The sequence below is a fragment of the Caretta caretta genome, chromosome 1 (assembly GCF_965140235.1).
Source record: "Caretta caretta isolate rCarCar2 chromosome 1, rCarCar1.hap1, whole genome shotgun sequence".
NCBI classification, from domain to species: domain Eukaryota; kingdom Metazoa; phylum Chordata; order Testudines; family Cheloniidae; genus Caretta; species Caretta caretta.
In genome coordinates, this window is record NC_134206.1 from 64462581 (window position 1) to 64482508 (window position 19928).

Below are 19928 nucleotides of genomic sequence, written 5' to 3' on the forward strand. Positions count from 1 at the left end.
CACCAACATAAAGGTTGCACAATTGGGCTCATAATTAAGCATAAAAAGTGTCACAAATTGCAAAGAAACACTCCCAGACACAGCAAGAGCAGCATGTTTATGGTGTATGAAGATTAACAGAGAGAGAAGGTATGACTGTTCAAGTACTTTCACTTCGTTCATTCATCAAAAATCTGGGGCTCAGTTGTGCAAACCTTACTTATCTTGGTGAGCACTCAGTCACACAAGTAGTCCTATTGAAGTCAAGACACCCATGTGAATAAGTGTCACAGAACTGGGCCCTGTATGCCTTGTCTATGTCTATTGTCCTTTGTGTGTCTGTTAAGCATTCAATATGTCAGTGATGGGCAACCTTGGGCCACATGTGACCCATCAGGGTAATCTGCTGGTGGGCTTCCAGACAGTTTGTTTACATTTGCATGGCTGCCCGCAGCTCCCTGTGGCCGCGGTTCGCTGTTCCCGGCCAATGGGAGCTGCAGGAAGCGGTGGCCAGCATGTCCCTGTGGCCTGCGCCACTTCCCGCAGCTCCCATTGGCCAAGAACGGTGAACCACAGTCACTGGGAACTGTGGGCGGCTGTGCAAATGTAAACAAACTGTCTTGTAGCCCACCAGCGGATTACCCTGATGGGCCACATGCAGCCCATGGGCCACAAGTTGCTCACCACTGCAATATGTTGTTCTATTATTTATTTTTATTAGGGTTCTAAGTCAGACTGAGGCCCCATTGTGATAGGCACTGTACAACCACATAATTCCTGCCCTGAAGAGTTTACAGTCTAACAGGCAAAGAGTGGGATTAGGAAGTACTACTCTCTCCATTTCACAGAGAAGAACTGGGGTATAGAAAGAGATTAGATGACTTTCCCAGGGAGTCTGAGTCCTAGTTCAGTGCCTTAGCCACAAGAGCATCCTTCCTCTCAAGTATGTGAATGCATTTATTAGTTTGTTTACCATCACATGACACAGGTTGTGTTTGGTTCAATGAGTTAATATGCCAAAGGGGAATAGGATGCATAATTAATTTTTGCTTGTGAAACGAGTATATGAGCCATACGATATGCATATTACCCCATCATTCCTGACCACAAAGCAGAATTGCATCTTTCCTGCCAAACAAAGATGATTGCATGCTAGTTGCTGTACTAAACTTTTAATTGAAAAGTAACTCTATGCTTTTAAAAGATCTGGGGTAATAATTAGGATCTGATTTTTTTCATGCCTGACTCAGTCAAAATTCCCAGTTGTTCCATTAACTTCAAAGGGAATTTTGCCTGAATCAGTGTGAAGGATCAGTCCCATAATGTTTATGATTCCTTTTAACAAGTTTTTGCAATCATTCTTTGAAACTAAAATGACAGTGAAGTTTGCAGCTCTCTATTGCCTATCTCTAAGCTTTTAGAGCAAAAACATTCCGGGGGAAGTACAAGACAGTGGATGTTTTCTTCATTCCATAATCCTCAGAAGCTGGAAAACGGCACTTTTGCAACAGATCCCTCAGATTTTCACTTCATTTCAACAAGTGAGTCACATAAGACTCAACCATTTCAGTTACACAAAATCAATATGTTACCACACATGAATATGAGGACATTTCAAGGACAGTTTGTTACGTGGAAGGGGGCAAGTGTGCATGGGAAATGCATACACCGGGTTGGCACTAACCCTAAAGAGCCAGTTGTACATACAGATAGCACAAAACCACCCAGTGGGTGCATGGTTTATATAGGGATAATCAAATCCAGAAGAAGTAGGGGTTTACCAACTAATCTTGATCGCCATGAAACTTCATGCAGTGGAATCTTTTTCACACAACCTCATTGCTATAGGTGGAAGTCCACAATACACAGAACTGATATGAGCATATTGTGATGCATGGAAATAGTTCAGGATTTTCCTTCTCCTTTGCTACAGCGTGGCACTGCATTTGAGTTCACTATCGGCATGTTATATTGCAAATGTGAATGCAAAATATTGAATTGTGTTCCAGATACCTGGATGTGTTGTTCAAAACGTCAGGATACATTCAGATGAACAGTAGGCCATAGGGAATCAAGTAGCTCGGTGCTCGCTTGTTAACTAAATCAGCAATTTCCTTGGACTGCTACTTCAAGATTTTGTGACTGGTGATCTAGGCTCCTCCTCTGTGTAAATGGTGGATCATTACAGACTGCCATGCATAAAATGGTACACACTCTAGCAATGCTGGAGCTTGGGCGACGCCAGTAGTTCGTTTTCCCTGGGATGTTTCAAAAGCACAGTGTGCCCTAGCACTGTAGTCGGGCCACTGGTTCAAAATTGACTCAGAAGGATGAGGGCCACCTACTGAATTGCCAGCACCTGCATTTTCATGGGGAGGTTTTCCATCCAAGCACTGACCTGGCTCACCCCATTACCTCAAAAGTGAAAGAAATCTGTGTTTTCACAAACAGCCTTGTTTCTTCTCTTTTAATTTGTAAAGGGAAAAAAACCTTTGCTTGAAAGTCTAAGGCAATGTCTACACTATGGACCCGATAGGGGCACAGCTCTACCACTGCAGCTGTGCGGTCAAGGGGGTGTTTTTTTCACACTTCGACCGACAAAAGTTTGACCGACAAAAGCGGCAGTGTAGACAAAGCCTTCATGGCACCAGCTGTCCTGGCTGGAAATAAGAAAGAATCAGTTGCAGGTGGGAGCTCTTAGGTTTTGTTCAAATCCAATCTGGTCTTTTCTTCGGACACAGCACGACAAATGCACGCAAAGGATGAGGGAGAAAAGAATAGGAAAAGGAAGGAAAATGCAGCTTCTGTCTCAGATGCTCCAGCTTGGTTTTTGGAAGACCACAGGCATAGGACAGAGCAGATGATCCAGGTGTCCTCTGTTGGACCCCAGCTTTACTCTCCTGGCTTGGGAAGCATTTGGTGAGGCCACTTTTATTTCCCTTGGCCGGTCTGATGTTTTCTTTTAGTGAGGCTTAGTGGCTTGGAACCACTTTTATGCTGTCGGAACACGGGATTGCAAAATGAGATTGCCATACTCTTATTAGACAGAGGGTAAAAAGAGAGTAGGAAGGAAACAGCAGGAATTAGGTGCAGACAGAAATTGACACACTCGAGTGGCTGGTTGGGTGGGGATAATAGGAGCCTTGGGTCCATATGTCGGGAGTTACAGCCATGGGGATGGTGATGGGGTCTGATTCCCTCTTCTAATTTGGTCAGAACATCTTTAGAGAGCAGGAAAAAGAAGACTTGACATGTGATGGTAAATCCTGGAGTTCCAGCACACCTGGGAAGGGATTGTGATAGGGACGGAGTTGCTAGTCGATGTGGTGAGGACACTGCTGCCCAGAGCTCCCTGCCAGGCTGAACTAATTGCTAAATTGTTGGCTTTTGTTGCTGAAGATTAGTTAGATTACAAGTGCTCACCAGAAATGCCGAAAAGGGGCTGGCAACATTCTCTCATCAAAATTGCCCCATCACAACGAATGTCCAATAGTCTGTATGTCGACACTTCCTTCCATTTTAGAAGATTCCAGCCGGTTGCTATAACAACCTCACTAGAAGCCTTGAAAAAACGTATTTATCAATGTCTTTACTCCGGACTCAGTTTACACTGTTTGTTTCTTTCGTCCATTTTGTACTTTCTTTCAGCAGCACTGTTGCGTGCTATGCTAATAGGTTACAATCACCTTCCTGCCACCTTTCCCCTAGGTTGGACAAAAAGATTTCCACCAAGGCCGGGGTGCAAAACCACAGTTCCCAATTCAAACACACTGCCTGACTGCCTAAAAGTTAAAGCTTCCTCAGCGAGTTTTAAGTTACATCCTCCTTACCCTGCTCATGCAGTCAGAAGGAATGTATGTTACGGTGGCTTGACCCCTGGCTTTGTTCCCTTCCCTAGGGGCCCTGTCTGTGCACCACACAGAGAGCCCTGCTATAGTACAGGGATGTGCATATTCTAGTGTGCAGCATACTAGCCCACTTGTTCAATTCACTTTACATATCTTTGCTCCATATGCTGTTTTCCTCCACTGAATTGTGCAAAGTCGAGGGAATGTTCAGATCTGTGGTGCATTTTGAGAGAGCCACATAACTGATGTCTGGCCAGTTACAGAGAAGGCTTAATGAACCACTAACAGAAGCTCAGAGTTCGAAAGCTAGCCGGTTCACTAAATCTGCAGGCTCTGGAAAATCCACTGTGCATTCAAATCCTGAATAAGACACAAACAAAAATGAACATGGGTTGTCTTTCCTCAAACTGTGTTCCATGCATGTTCATCATGAAACCACCACATAATTTGCCAAGACTAGCAGAACCAGAGGAACTGCCAGACCAGTGGCCCATCTCGTCTAGCATTCTGCATTTGGCAGTGGCTGGTACCAGGTTCTCCAGCACAAGGTTCAGGAAACCCCATGCTACCCGCTTATGAAACCTGCCCACAGGAGAAGTTTCTTCCTAACCCCCATCTGGCCTAAGCCCTGAAACATAAAGGCTTTTAAAAAAATCCTTTTTAGTATAATTGTCAAACCCTTTTAAAAATCCTACTAAGCTGTTACCCTCAGTGATGCCTTGTAGCAGTGAGTCCCAAGCGTTAGTTATACACTGTGTAAAAAAGTATTTCCTTTTACCAGGTTTAAATTTGTTGCCTTTCATATTCATGGCTGATCCCTTGTTTTTATGCTACGAGGAAGGATTAATGCCCAGTTTAGATTATTCTAAATCAGTTATTTTGTATACCTTTATAAAGTCACTTCTTATTCACCTCCCCTCTCAACTAAACCATGCCCATCGTTTCATATCTCTTCATTAAAGAGTTTTTCCATGTCCCAAATCGTTCTTGTGCCAGGTCGCAGAACCTCTTCTATTTTTCATCTATACTCTTTGAGACAGAGTGACTGGCACTGCATGCAATATTTCAGCGGAGACTGCACTGTTCATTTATGTAATGGCATAATAATATTTTCAACATCATTCTTTCTGCATGCCAACAGTTTATTTGCTTTTTTGACTGTACATTGAGCTGTCTGCAATGTGCCTAGGTCCTTTTTCACAGTTTTATTGGAGAAGCCCAGGATCTGAATGTCTGGGAATTATAGGTCAGATTGAGGTGTATTGGCACAGTGATTTGGGTAAGCTTACACATCGCTTGTTAGATCTATTCCTGTCTCAGGCCTATGCTATTAGGGCCTGATCCAATGCCTTGATCCAGTTTTGAATGTTCCAAAAAACAAAGCAAATTCAAATAACATTTTAACTTCCCTTTCCAAATACAGTAAACGCATTTGTATTATGTATATTCTGCCTGAAAATCCAAAGCTTAAGGCTCTGATTCCTCCTCTGGTTTGTACTAATGTTCCAAGCAGAGTAAACTGGGACTTTTAAGACTTACTGCAATGGATCCTAATGACACCAGTTAGTTTTTTCTTTGCCCAGAAGAAGTCACTTTTTAATGTAGGACAAGAGAGAACTTTAAGGAAGGGCAAACAGCACCAAAAGGTAGAGGACTGGTTTGCTGCAGGATCCCGGTTGCCAACCATTATTAATTTGCACATTTCAGGATTTGTCTTTGGGGCTCTCCTCGTGCTGTGACGTTAAAAGTCTTGGCAGATGTGAAAAGTAAACACATTTCGCAGCATTTGTGGCCTCTCCGTAGGGGAGGAAGGTGTGACTGATCTCCGCTTTGCAACCCCTGGATAAAAACAATCAGCATTACCAAGGCACATGGAGAAAAACCAGGCCAGACTGTTAGGAGGTATCTTGGGGGAGCAGGAAAAGAGAGAGAGAAGATTTAAGAAGGAACAAGAGATTATGCAAATAGAGGCTGTGAATAGCATGTTGGCAAGACAGCCTCTCCAGAGATATCTTAGCACCTGCATTCTCCAGCAGGCACCTCCAACTCAGTGAGAATTTGGAGCAGCTTTTGAAGAAAAGGGACGGGGGAGAGGAAATCAGACTCAGAAAGTGCTCTCTAATTCCAGCCACGTTAAACTATAAACACTGCCAAAAAGCTGGTAATAAAATCTAATTCTTTCCGAGGACATGATGATCACTCATCTGACCGGGAATCAGAGCCTCCTGGGAATGTTTCTTCCTTTGTGGGGCTCCACAAAGACTTGACCTTGCAGCACTTCATATTTCATAATTGAACTCGATGCCCCCCCCATGCTTTTAACATCTTCCTAGATTAAAAAAAGGACATTAATCATCCGAGCCTCAAAGCGATGCTGAAAAGAAGTGAGAGGACACAACTCACAGATTCTCGGAGGCCTAGCTGCACTAGGTGATAAAGTGCATAGAAGGAGGGGCGGGGGGTGGGGGGGTGGGTAGGGAAGGGAACAACCTGCAGGCACCAGTGTTCAAACATTGCAGAAATGTGTATGGTCTCCTATTGCCTCATTAAAACAGGCAGAGAGATTGTGGAAGGTACCCGAGTACCTCACTCTTGCAATTTACCTCTAGAGACAGGAAATCAGCTGCTGTTTAGCGGGGTGCTTGCTTATTATTTATGCATGTTTGTCTTGCTTTACTGACTAGAAAGGTTTCCATATTTTTGGATACAGCATCGTGGAATGAATGATAAACACAAGAAGCAGCCAAGAGATGGCAAAAATAGGTGACATAAACATGTCACTTGATACTTATGTATTTATGTATGCACTTACGGTTTGGTAGTCGCTATTGTGCATTAAACCTTTGTATTTATTGTAACGATAGCAAAATGTAGGAATGGAAAAAAATGCACCAGAAGAAGCAATAACATCAAGGAGGAGAGAAATGGCCCCTGGTTTTCAAGTGATTGTGTGTACGTTTTTAAAGACAACTGCGTTGAGGAGTTCCAGATGTTCCAGATGTGAGTGCTTATTAATTTCCTCATTAGCACCTATGTGATAGCAGGGCTTTCCCACCTTTGATCACCTATGGGAGTGGGAGTCGGGGTGGAAGGTAGGGACTCCCAGTTACAGCATGGCAGTTCTCATCCCTGGGTCTAACCTCCTCACTGGGGCAATATTGGGGCTAGGAGGGAGCAGCAACCTGAGACCCCAGCCCCTGGATTTCCTGCCTGGAGACAGTGGTGGGATGAAGCCTGAGGATGGGGGTGGCCCATAAGGAGAGGGAGTCAAACAGGATCCACCTGCCCATCCTTGGCCTGCTCTTCCTCCTGGGGCAGGGGTGGGGTATGAGGAAGAAGGAAGCAGTGAGCCGGGATCCTGAGGAGTGGAGAAGGGCGATCCTTTCCCCCCACGCCTGTCTCCTTTTCCTGGGTGTGGGGGGAAAGAAACAGGGGCCGGTGAGGCCCTTCCTTTCACTGGGACTGTGAGGCAAGGAGCCAGGCACCCAGCAGCAGCGGGTGAGATAAAGGCAGCCCTTTCTGAAGAGCCCTGTGGAGAAATGCCCTATCCCCATGGAGAAAGATCCTCTACGCAGCTTCAAGTTGAAAGCAAAGCACCCCCTCCCCATTATATCCCCCTTGGGGGCGGGGGCATGGCAGCAGGAGCTGGAGCAGAGAAAGCCTGGTCAGAGGAGACAAACCACCACTCATGATCAGCAGGTACCTGGTCCTGGGGTTGCCCACTGGAGTTGGGCAGTTCCCCTCTCGTGTTCAGCTAGCACGAGTGCCATGGAAAAGGGCCACTGCACAAGCTTGGCCACCCTATACACTGTACCGCGAGGCAGCCCACCCCTGGCCCTTTCTCTGTCCAGCCACCCTTGATTGGGTAGCCTGGCTCTACCGACCCTGGAGACCTGGGATTATTGCGACCAATGTAAAATGATTCCTGCCAGAGCTTCCCAGGGTGTCTCTGGGGTTTTAGAGAGGGCCAGCCACTGGCTACCATCTCAAGGGTACACTCTTAGCCTTTCCAGACACTTTTCTGAGGCTCTGGGATATAAGGTTTAACAGTGTAATTCCGTCTGGAAAAGACTTTGGATTAATTCCTCCCCCTCTTTTTTTTTTTTTACACGCTTCCAGGAAAAGAAATCAACCCCAACCACAAAACTCCTTTGTTGTAGGCTGGCTTCCTGCATCAGAGAGGAGACAGGCCTGTTCTCGGGTAGCTGACAAAGTATTAAACATTAGGCTGATCCCCTAGGATAGTGACAGTGACCCCCAGCTGGCCGTGTCTTTGGGGGAACTTAGTTCATTCCTGTACCTAAGGCTCTGTGGGGCCTGTTGAGGGAAGAACCCTTTGTGCAAGCAATGGTGCATTATGAAAGGGCTATTAATGCCGGGGCAGTGATGATCAGTTATTTCTAGATGGTTCATGGCTGATGGCGCGATTAGCTGGTGTAACTGCAATGCCTCAAGAAATGGGGCCATGTGAAACCAGCCTCTCCTTCCAGAGACTGAGGTGAAACTCTGTTGTTCAGTGCAAGCTTTGGCAGCAGTGAGCAGCATCCTGAGGGGGTGATGGAAATAGACTAAATCCTCCATTTCCCTGCTAAAGAACACAGGAAGCAAATGCACGTTTCTCTGAGCACATGGTTAGCAAGACTCTTTTTGCTGCAGGTGCAGGGGGAGATCTGAACATTGGCTCTGAAGTATTTATAGTGCTGAAAGCGGGATAAAATGGATGCTAGGTGAAGGGCCAGAAAAGCAATCCATTCGCCGCGGACAATGGGGTTGTTGTTATTTTGATAGTGATCATTTTATGTTTCTGTGTCTCATTTGTGAAGCTCACCTTGACCTCTCTGGGCCAGATCCTGCAGGTCTCACTCAGGCAAAACTGGAAGTAAAGTCAAGGTACTGAACAAAATCTTCCAGATTCGTCCCTAACACTAACAGTGATGGGATGACTAAAGCAACAGCGTGAGCCCCCAGAAGGATCAGAGAGACGCTGGGTATTCTGAAGGGCACAGCAGACAATGCATTGCATGAGCTGGGAGGGAACTAGAATCTAGCACCTAGGAAATGATTGATATAAACCAGAAAAGTTTTTTCTCCCTCAGTTCTGCAGTTCATCTCTCAGGCTGTCTCTGGCTCTGCTCTGCTCCTGCCCCAGGGCTCAGCTGCAGGCATCTCTTCAGGCTCCCATTTCCTCTCACACAGCCTGGGGTTCCCTCACCATCCACACTGCTGTGCTCCCTAGGGAGTTGAAGGGGTGTGAAGGAGATTTCAGGCCAGGTTAGCGCAAATCTTAGTGTGTGATGACTGATAGGCAAAGGGGCGGGGGGTGGGGGGGAGAGCACAACATTTTCAGTTCCGGTTCCTTGCAGGGTTATTGTGAGTTTCATTTAGGTGGTGGGGTGGTCCTGCCACCAACACGGCTACAAATTGCCATGAATCCTATTCCGATGTAAACCACTGAGGTTTCAGGGGTTTCTCTTTCCGCTAGGTTGATCCAGTGACCTTCAAGAGAATTGTGCAGCAGAGAGAGCGCTGAAGCGAAAATGGGACAAAAGTGGTCAATGCTAATGCTGCTGTTGGGAGATTGTGTGTGTGCATCTCCCTGGGTTTGTATGTGAGGAGGGGGCAGAGCTGAAATCCTTTACTTCAAGACACAGACCCTCTTAAATCATCATTGAAAAGTCATTAGAAATCTGCCGGAGGAGCAGGGCACAGATTGCCAAGGGATGACTCAAACCTCCCTTTGCTTTCGACAATACCTGTAATGAACTGGAAGGGATGGGGTGGAGCTGGGAAACAGATTTCCTGCCATAACTAAAGTGCCCTTTCAGTCTGCTTTGCAACAGTTTTATGATGTGTTAGAATTTACATTCCCATGTTGTTAACCATTCTTCAGCTCAATGAAACGTTTTATCTGTCTGACCTCCACCTTTGCCATATGGTGGTGCAAACTGTTCAGTTTAAGCCCAGGCAAGTAAAAAAGGAGGGTCCAAGAAGCTCATTTCTCTGCTCTCACTGCTGATGGCTGCCTCCTTGTGTACCTTCCATGGAGACATTTGGAAAGCCAATTAAAAAAAGATCCAAATAGATAACCTAATAGCAGCTCAGAACATGCATCTTTTCCACTGCTTAGCCAATTTGCATATGCTGCTACACAGCAGCCATTTCCTTTTATGGTGTGCAGCGGTACTGATGAAACTCCATTATACGTTAGGGCTAAGAGTATAGAATGTTTTTAATATTGATCAAAATCTATTTTATATTGTCATTATGGCTTTATCCTAATTCCCCTAACTTTGATAACTTTTCCAGCCAGGATCACTTGAAAAAAGAGGATTAGTAAATCACTGCTCTAATATTGTAAAATAACCCGGTAATTCAGAATATAAAAAATGCCATTCTGCTCTGTTGAAGATATGCCTTGTTAACTTGCAAATGTCACTAAATCTCTCCTAGTGACGTGGGCCATGGAATTTACGCATGTTGCTGCTATATGATTTCCCTGAAAGGATAGTTGTGGATCTGGCAGTTGGTGCGGTTTATAGATCTTATCTCTGCCAAATGTGGTTACTGTTTAACCCATGCCAATGTCAATATATGGTGTATGTTTAAGTATTATTCTATCCAACTTCTGCTTTGCTGTTGCTGTCCAATCCAGAGCAGACTTCCAAATCATTAGAACCCTACCAAATTCCTAATCCATTTTGGTCAATTTCAGAGTCATAGGATTTTAAAAATTGTAAATTTCATGCTTTCAGCTATTTAAATCTGAAATTTCACAGTGTTGTAATTGTAGGGGTCCTGACCCAAAAAGGAGTTGTGGGGTAGTCACAAGGTGTGTGTGTGTATGCACACACGCGGGGGGAGGGGTTGTGGTACTGCTACCCTTTCTTCTGCGCTGCTGCTGGTGGTGGCGCTGCCTTCAGAGCTGGGCAGCTGGAGAGTGGCAGCTGCTGGCTGGGAGCCCAGCTCTGAAGGCAGAGCCACCATTAGCAGCAGCACAGAAGTAAGGGGGGCATGGTATGGTATTGCCACCCTTACTTCTGCACTACGGCTGGCGGGTGCTGCCTTCAGAGCTGGGCACCTGGCCAACAGCTGCTGCTTTCCGCCACCCAGCTCTGAAGGCAGCGCAGAAGTGAGGGTTGCAATACTGTGACTCCCCACAATAAGCCCCCCTGAAACTCCCTTTTGGGTCAGGATCCCCAATTTGAGAAACACTGGTCTCCCCTGTGAAATCTGTATAGTACAGGGTAAAAGCACACAAAAGACCAGCTTTCACAGTCTGTAACACATTTTTCATGGCCATGAATTTGGTAGGGTTGTAAGTGCTTTGGAGGACAGGATTAAAATTCAAAATGAACTGGAGAAACTGGAGAAATGGTCTGAAGCAAATAGGCTGAAATTGAATAAGGACAAATGCAAAGTACTCCACTTGGGCAGGTATAATCAGTTGCACACATACAAAATGAGAAATGGCAGCTTAGGAAGGAGTGCTTCAGAAGGAGTGCTGGGGGTCATAGTGGATTGTAAGCTAAATACAAGTCAACGGTGTAACACTGTTGCAAAAAAAACAAACATCATTCTGGTATGTATTAGCAGGAATGTTGTAAGTAAGACACAAGTAGTAATTCTTCCACTCTACTCCGTGCTGATTAGGCTTCAGCTGGAGTATTGTATCCAGTTCTGGGCATCACATTTCAGGAAAGATGTAGGCAAATTGGAGAAAGTCCAGAGAAGAGCAACAAAAACGATTAAAGATCTAGAAAACATGACCTATGAGGGAAGATTGAAAAAACTGGGTTTGTTTAGGCTAGAGAAGAGAAGACTGAGGGGGGCCAACAGTTTTCAAGAACATAAAAGGTTGTTATAAGGACGAGGGAGGTAGATGGTTCTCCTTAACCTCTAAGGATAGGACAAGAAGCAATGGGTTTCAATTGCAGCAAGAGCTGTTTAGGTTGGACATTAGGAAAAACTTTCAGACTGTCAGGGTGGTTAAGCACTGGAATAAATTGCCTAGGGACGTTGTGGAATCTCCATCATTATATATGTAGTTTAGTTGCTCTTAAAAATCTCCAAAGTGCCCACAAGAATAACCTGCATTTGTGTGAGTGTGTTAATCCTTCATTTGAAAATGCCTCAGCCTAATTTTTAAAATACAAAGTCTCTGAAAGACAAAGTAAGGGGAAAGGTTAGGGAAGGTAGTGATAGGTCAGAAGTAAAAAATAGACAAAAGAATCTTTGACATTTTTGTCTGTAATGTGATGTAGCAAGTGTCAAAATGCTTTTTTACCGTAAAATTTTCAAAAGCCCCTCAGAGACTTAGAAATCTAAATCCCATTGAAAGTCAATGGGATTTAGGTGCTTTTGAAAACTGTAACTAGGTCACTAGGATAATGGCAGAAAGGTGTATGGGGCTCTTCCATGTAGAGATGGGCAAAAAACTAACATTTTGCAGCTAAAACCTACTGATTCACTTAGCTGTTTTTTCTGACTCCTTTCATTCACTTATTTATAAGAATATTCACAAAAAAACAAAAGAATACTAGTGCAAATATTTTGCCACAGTATTTGCATTGGAAGCACTTCCATGGCCATTTTGTGAAAGCTGTTTTTATTATTTGCACTTAGATTTACTGACCAATTCAGAATGTTCATCATGAAAAGGTTTCAGAGGAACAGCCGTGTTAGTCTGTATTCGCAAAAAGAAAAGGAGTACTTGTGGCACCTTAGAGACTAACCAATTTATTTGAGCATGAGCTTTCGTGAGCTACAGCTCACTTCATCTGATGAAGTGAGCTGTAGCTCACGAAAGCTCATGCTCAAATAAATTGGTTAGTCTCTAAGGTGCCACAAGTACTCCTTTTCTTATCATGAAAAGGATGTCTCCTGTTTATTAAATGTAGGGCATCCAATGAGGGAACAGAAACAATATCATATGGCTCAGGTGACCAATTATATGTTGTGAAGCACAAATGATACATAGCAAATGGTGAGCATGATCGGTTTGTGAACAAATTACAAAGTAACATTTGTTCGCACCTACTAGTTCTTGAACAATTACAAATAAAGAACAAATCTGTAAAAACAACAATTTGCCTAGGGATAATTTATAACCAGAAGAACTAAATTCCTCAGATTTTGAGGAACAATGAACAATTTGACCAGCTCTGTGTGAATCAGTCATAACAGACAGACCCTTTTGACTTCTCCTGTACAGCTTTCACATGAATAGGCCCAGATCCTGCAAACATTTAATATGTGGATAATTTAACTCAAGTTACTAGCCTCTGAGGCCTTGGACCCACTGAAGTCAATGGAAGTTTTGCCATTGACTTCAATGTGTTCAGGATTTCAACCACGCACATGGGGGCTACTTACATGAATAAACTTATGCACACTGTTAAATGTTTGCAGGAGCTGGGCTATAGTTATTTCTATGGCTAGTTCTGGCTCTATTCAATGAAAGCTTCTGTTGACTTTGACTAACCTATTAAGATCCCAACTCCAGCATATTTAAATCTTTAATTTATTCTCTTGTTTACTAGATGGGTTTTGTAGCTCAAGAATATTGCTGCCTTACCGTATTTCTTGGCGTGCTGCTTATTGCATCCATTGGAAACAAAAAGGTAAAAAATAGTTGCAAACATAGAAAATAATGAATTTTCTGGATAATTTCAGTGGAGTGGATAGAGAGGGATGTGATTTGACTTCAGATAAGAGCCCACAAAAGTGTTTGGCACAGTGCAAAATGAAATGCTTTCCCTTTCTTCTGTGAAATGAAATTAAAAGGAAATATAGAAGCACTTTTGAACTATTTACTTTGCTTCCATCACTGTCCCTTTAGTGGATGGTAGCAGAATGCAAAGCAAAAAAGAAATCATTTCAAGATTTCTCAGTTTGGAGGCACTCAATAACTGTAGCGTTTTCTCCCTTCTCTTGCATCTCATTCACCTTCTATTGAAATGCTTCAGGGAGTGCAGTGAAATTAACCCATTCACGGTGTGTCAGCTCATAATTAGAATTCCTATTCAGCCTTATTAGCCATTGATATTAGTCATAGGCCTGATTTTCAGGTCCACTGCATAGTGCACTGGAGAGGAAAAGAGTTTAAGTTGTATAAAATGCTATGCAAAACCGTAAAAAGTCAGCTGAATGAGAGTGTTATGCTCCTTTTGAGAGCAGGGATGAGTACTCCCTGCTACACATGGCATGCACTGATGCTTTGTGCCCTCATGGGAAGTTGGGCATGGTTATGAAAAACAGAGGCATAGTGAGGGGGAGAGGGGCTGTCGTGCATTTCACTCTCTTAGGGCTGGTCTAACTAAAACTGGATTTAGTTAAATGTTGGTGTCACCCTGCATGGACACACTTAAATTGGTTTACAACTGGCTTATATCAATTCAGTTAGCTATGAGAGGAAGCTAAATTGATGTAAGTCACTTGTAAAGTGACGTAAGGCTGCACAATCATAGAGCTAAATTAACTTAAAAACCAATGTTAATTATGTCACATGCTGCTGGGGATACCCAGAATTGAGAGTCACTGTGTTACCTTTGCCTTAGCAAGGGTGAGGGTTGATGGAGATTCAACTGTGTGTCAGTTCCCGGCCATGCCAGTTTGCCTTCCTCACCAGAAAACTGTGAGATTCTATTAGTGATCCGCATCCTCCGAGCTCCTCAGAGATGTTTCCCTGCAATACACAGCACTTATCACAGGAGAGACTAAGTTTGTTGCTCTTTTAAAAACTCAGCACATTACAGCCTATTTACTTAACTGGAGTAAACACACCCTTCCCTTCAAACCGATCCCTGAGTGCTTTACAGTAACAATAAAGCCAGCTTATTAACAAAAGGACATAGGATAAGTGATACCAAGTAGAAGGAAGATAGATAGAAATGGTTACAAACACACAAAAGTATAAATATGCTTTCTAATGGCTAAGACCTAACTTAACAAGCTACTGTCTTTGTTCAAAGGTAGCTTCCTCACCAGTCTTCCTTTCCCAGCATTAGCTGGCTAACTTTTAGCCAGAATCCCCACAAAGTTCAAGGCAAACTGGTTTTCCTTGTCTCCTCAAGTGAAGGATCATCCAAAGTCTGTGTGTGTGTCCTTCTATCTCAAGTCTACCATTGTTTCAAGGTAGAAATTGAACCTCTGGCTTCAGTCTCCTGTGTCCTTTTGGGGAGAGGAAGGGGTTGAAGGGGACTGACTCCCTCTTGATTAATTACTCCAATGTGTACTTCAATGTGATGCTTCCTGCCTCAATTTTATAATTTAAATTATAGAATCATAGAATATCAGGGTTAGAAGGGACCTCAGGAGGTCATCTAGTCCAACCCCCTGCTCAAAGCAGGGCCAATCCCCAACTAAATCATCCCACCCAGGGCTTTGTCAAGCCTGACCTTAAAAACTTCTGAGGAAGGAGATTCCACCACTTCCCTAGGTAACACATTCCAGTGTTTCACCACCCTCCTAATGAAAAAGTTTTTCTTAATATCCAACCTAAACCTCCCCCACTGCAACTTGAGACCATTACTCCTTGTTCTGTCATCTGCTACCACTGAGAACAGTCTAGATCCATCCTCTTTGGAACCCCCTTTCAGGTAGTTGAAAGCAGCTATCAAATCCCCCCTCATTCTTCTCTTCTGCAGACTAAACAATCCCAGTTCCCTCAGCCTCTCCTCATAAGTCATGTGTTCCAGTCCCCTAATCATTTTTGTTGCCCTCCGCCGGATGCTTTCCAATTTATCCACATCCTTCTTGTAGTGTGGGGCCCAAAACTGGACACAGTACTCCAGATGAGGCCTCACCAATGTCGAATAGAAGGGAACGATCACATCCCTCGATCTGCTGGCAATGCCCCTACTTATACATCCCAAAATGCCATTGGCCTTCTTGGCAACAAGGGCACACTGCTGACTCATATCCAGCTTCTCGTCCACTGTCACCCCTAGGTCCTTTTCCGCAGACCTGCTGCCTAGCCATTCGGTCCCTAGTCTGTAGCGGTGCATGGGATTCTTCCATCCTAAGTGCAGGACTCTGCACTTGTCCTTGTTGAACCTCATCAGATTTCTTTTGGCCAAATCCTGTAATTTGTCTAGGTCCCTCTGTATCCTATCCCTACCCTCCAGCATATCTACCTCTCCTCCCAGTTTAGTGTCATCTACAAACTTGCTGAGGGTGCAATCTACACCATGCTCCAGATCATTTATGAAGATATTGAACAAAACCAGCCCCAGGACCGACGCTTGGGGCGCTCCACTTGATACCGGCTGCCAACTAGACATGGAGCCATTGATCACTACCTGTTGAGCCAGACAATCTAGCCAACTTTCTATCCACCTTATAGTCCATTCATCCAACCCATACTTCTTTACCTTGCTGGCAAGAATACTGTGGGAGACAGTGTCAAAAGCTTTGCTAAAGTCAAGGAACAACACGTCCACTGCTTTCCCCTCATCCACAGAGCCAGTTATCTCGTCATAGAAGGCAATTAGATTAGTCAGGCATGACTTGCCCTTGGTGAATCCATGCTGACTGCTCCTGATCACTTTCCTCTCCTCTAAGTGCTTCAGAATTGATTCCTTGAGGACCTGCTCCATGATTTTTCCAGGGACTGAGGTGAGGCTGACTGGCCTGTAGTTCCTAGGATCCTCCTTCTTCCCTTTTTAAAAAATGGGCACTACATTAGACTTTTTCCAGTCATCCGGGATTTCCCCCGATCACATCTACCAACTCCTTTAACACTCTCGGATGCAGCGTATCCAGCCCCACGGACTTGTGCTCGTCCAGCTTTTCTAAATAGTCCCGAACCACTTCTTTCTCCACAGAGGGCTGGTCACCTCCTCCCCATGCTGTGCTGCCCAGTGCAGTAGTCTGGGAGCTGACCTTGTTCATGAAGACAGAGGCAAAAAAAGCATTGAGTACATTAGCTTTTTCCACATCCTCTGTCACTAGGTTGCCTCCCTCATTCAGTAAGGGGCCCACACTTTCCTTGACTTTCTTCTTGTTGCTAACATACCTGAAGAAACTCTTCTTGTTACTCTTAACATCTCTTGGTAGCTGCAACTCCAGGTGTTATTTGGCCTTCCTGATTTCACTCCTGCATGCCCGAGCAATATTTTTATACTCTTCCCTGGTCATTTGTCCAATCTTCCACTTCTTGTAAGCTTCTTTTTTGTGTTTAAGATCAGCAAAGATTTCACTGTTAAGCCAAGCTGGTCGCCTGCCATATTTACTATTCTTTCTACACATCGGGATGGTTTTTCCCTGTAACCTCAATAAGGATTCTTTAAAATACAGCCAGCTCTCCTGTGTTGTTCTCTTCCTGCAGCCTCCAATACCAATGAATATCCCATTGAATTTGGCCCCATCTGGTTTGAGGTGTTGGCCTCTTTCCTCAGTCTTGAGAAAACCCGTTTGCCATCCCCCTTTGATATGCCTGGTTTAAACACCTTTTGGTTATAGGCTTTAAAGCATATAATTGAGTATCCATATTGGCATACACAGCATTGTCACATACATTTCACAATGATATTATTGACCAGTGTGTTATTAGTTTTCAGATGGGGTCTTACAAGGCATATTTTGTACAGTGATGTATAAAGAACTGCCTTTGGTAGAGCACAAACCTTTTGAAGGATGTTTGTAAGTGCATCTTTTCTGGTCCAAACCAGCACACAATGAGCAAACAAGAGCAGAGATTCAAAGCCAGTCAGCCAGCATTATACTGTGGTGGCACATGCAAGACTGCTCATGGCTGATGAGACTGATTGGTATTGGTGGGGTCACGACATGATTCAACTTCCAGAGGCAGACCTTAATGACATAGGGTACAATAGCTCCACAGTGGTTGGATGGCGGTCAACCTGCTGGATCCTAAGCCAGCATTTCGCAAAAGCGGCCACCGTGGCCGCATGCAGCCACCAGAGACTTTTTTTGTGGCCACAGCCTCCTGGGCTGGGGGAGGGGGAACAAAGTAGCAGCCCCTCCCTCTCCCTGTTGCTCCTGAATGCTCTGCCTTGGTGTTGGTTGCTGGGACCACCAGCAGGGGGTTGGGCCCTGTCCCTGTTTGGAGACACCTGGGGCACAATGCTGGAGGAGCAGGCACCTAGTGAGTTCCCTATCTTCTCAGGGGTGGTGGGGCTTAGGCTTTGGGGTTCATCTCTGGAGTAGAGGGGTGGCAGACTCTGGCCACGGGGCTTCGGGCTCCAGTCCCGACCTCCAGCTGCATGGCAACAGGACCCAGGCTCTGGGGCTTCAGGCTCTAGCCCCCCAGATGCCTCCCCTGCCCCCCATCCAGGGCTTAATTTGTCCCCAGGCTTGGCAGGGCTGAGTAAGTCTGCTTTGAAAAGTGATATTTGTATGTTTGTGTCATAAATATCAAGGGAAGGGTAAACACCTTTAAATCCCTCCTGGCCAGAGAAAAAATACTTTCACCTGTAAAGGGTTAAGAAGCTAAGACAACCTCGCTGGCACCTGACCAAAATGACCAATGAGGAGACAAGATACTTTCAAAGCTGGAGGGGGCAGAAACAAAGGGTCTCTCTGTCTGTGTTGTCTTTTGCCAGGACCAGAGCAGGAATGCAGGTCAGAACTCCGGTAAAGGGTTAATAAGCAATCTAGTTAGATATGTGTTAGAGTCTGTTTTGTTTAAATGGCTGATAAAATAAGCTGTGCTGAATGAAATGTATATTCCTGTTTTTGTGTCTTTTTCTAACTTAAGGTTTTGCCTAGAGGGATTCTCTATGTTTTGAATCTGATTACCTAGTAAGGTATTTACCATCTTGATTTTACAGAGGTGATTCTTTTACTTTCCTTTAATTATAATTCTTCTTCTAAGAACCTGATTGCTTTTTCCTTGTTCTTAAGATCCAAGGGTTTGGGTCTGTGTTCACCTATGCAAATTGGTGAGGATTTTTATCAAGCCTTCCCCAGGAAAGGGGGTGTAGGGCTTGGGGGAATTTTTTGGGGAAAAATGTTTCCAAGTGGGCTCTTTCCCTGTTGTTTTTGTTAGATGCTTGGTGGTGGCAGCAATAAGGTCCAGGGCCAAAAGGTAAAATAGTTTGTACCTTGGGGAAGTTTTAACCTAAGCTGGTAAAAATAAGCTTAGGGGGTTTTCATGCAGGTCCCCACATTTGTACCCTAGAGTTCAGAGTAGGGAAGGAACCTTGACATGGTGGCAGAGCAGTGGGATTAACTTGAAATCATTTTGAGATCAATTTGAGATTTTTTGAACCAGAAGCAGATTTTAAAAAAGGACATTTTTTTCTCCTTTGGGCTGCTGGAAAGCAGATTTTAAGCTGAAAGCAGTTAGAGTTTTTTTTTTTCTCTGCTTGGGGGCCTGAGCATAGACAAAAGGGAATTGTCTTTTGTGAGCTGGAGTTTTCTCTACCTAAAGGCAGGGTAGTTAACCTCCTGCAGGGAAATTCACAAGTCTTCACAGACCTGAAGATGTGTTTTGTTTTTTTTTAACCTAAGAACAACTGGGGGGGGGGGGTGTGCTGTCTATTTGCCTGGAGACAAAGGTGTTAGTGATTGTCAGCCTACAGAAAAATCCTTAAAAAAAACCAAAACAACCTATCAGAGAACATAGGTATCCGGTTACAGCACAACCTGGTTTTTTTGACAAGCCAAGTTTTTTTGTTTGTGTTGTTTTGTTGTTTTCTTTCTAACTCTCGGGTGTAAAGTTAGTTAAAAACAGAGAGGCAAACATGACAGAGCCCAAGGCAGAAACAGCTAGAGAGGCTGCCCACAGGAGAGAACTGGAGGCAGCGAAAGAGGCAGAAAAAAACCCCAAGAGCCTGCTCACAGGAGAGCTATAGAGGCAAAGGAAAAAGAGAGGAAGCATGCACTGGAGATGGAGAAGGTAAGGGCTGAGCAGAATCTACTGGATAACCCTAACCATCCTTCCCCAACAATCCACAAATGGGAGCGACTATGTCCACAGTATGATGAATCCAGGGATATTGCTGAATATTTTCTCACCTTTGAAAGACTGCACTCTCCATAAAATTCCTGAAGCTCACAAGATGACCACATTGGTCGCAAAATTAACTGGAAGAGCTCTGGAAATATTCAATAAAATGCCTATTGATGAGGCTTCTG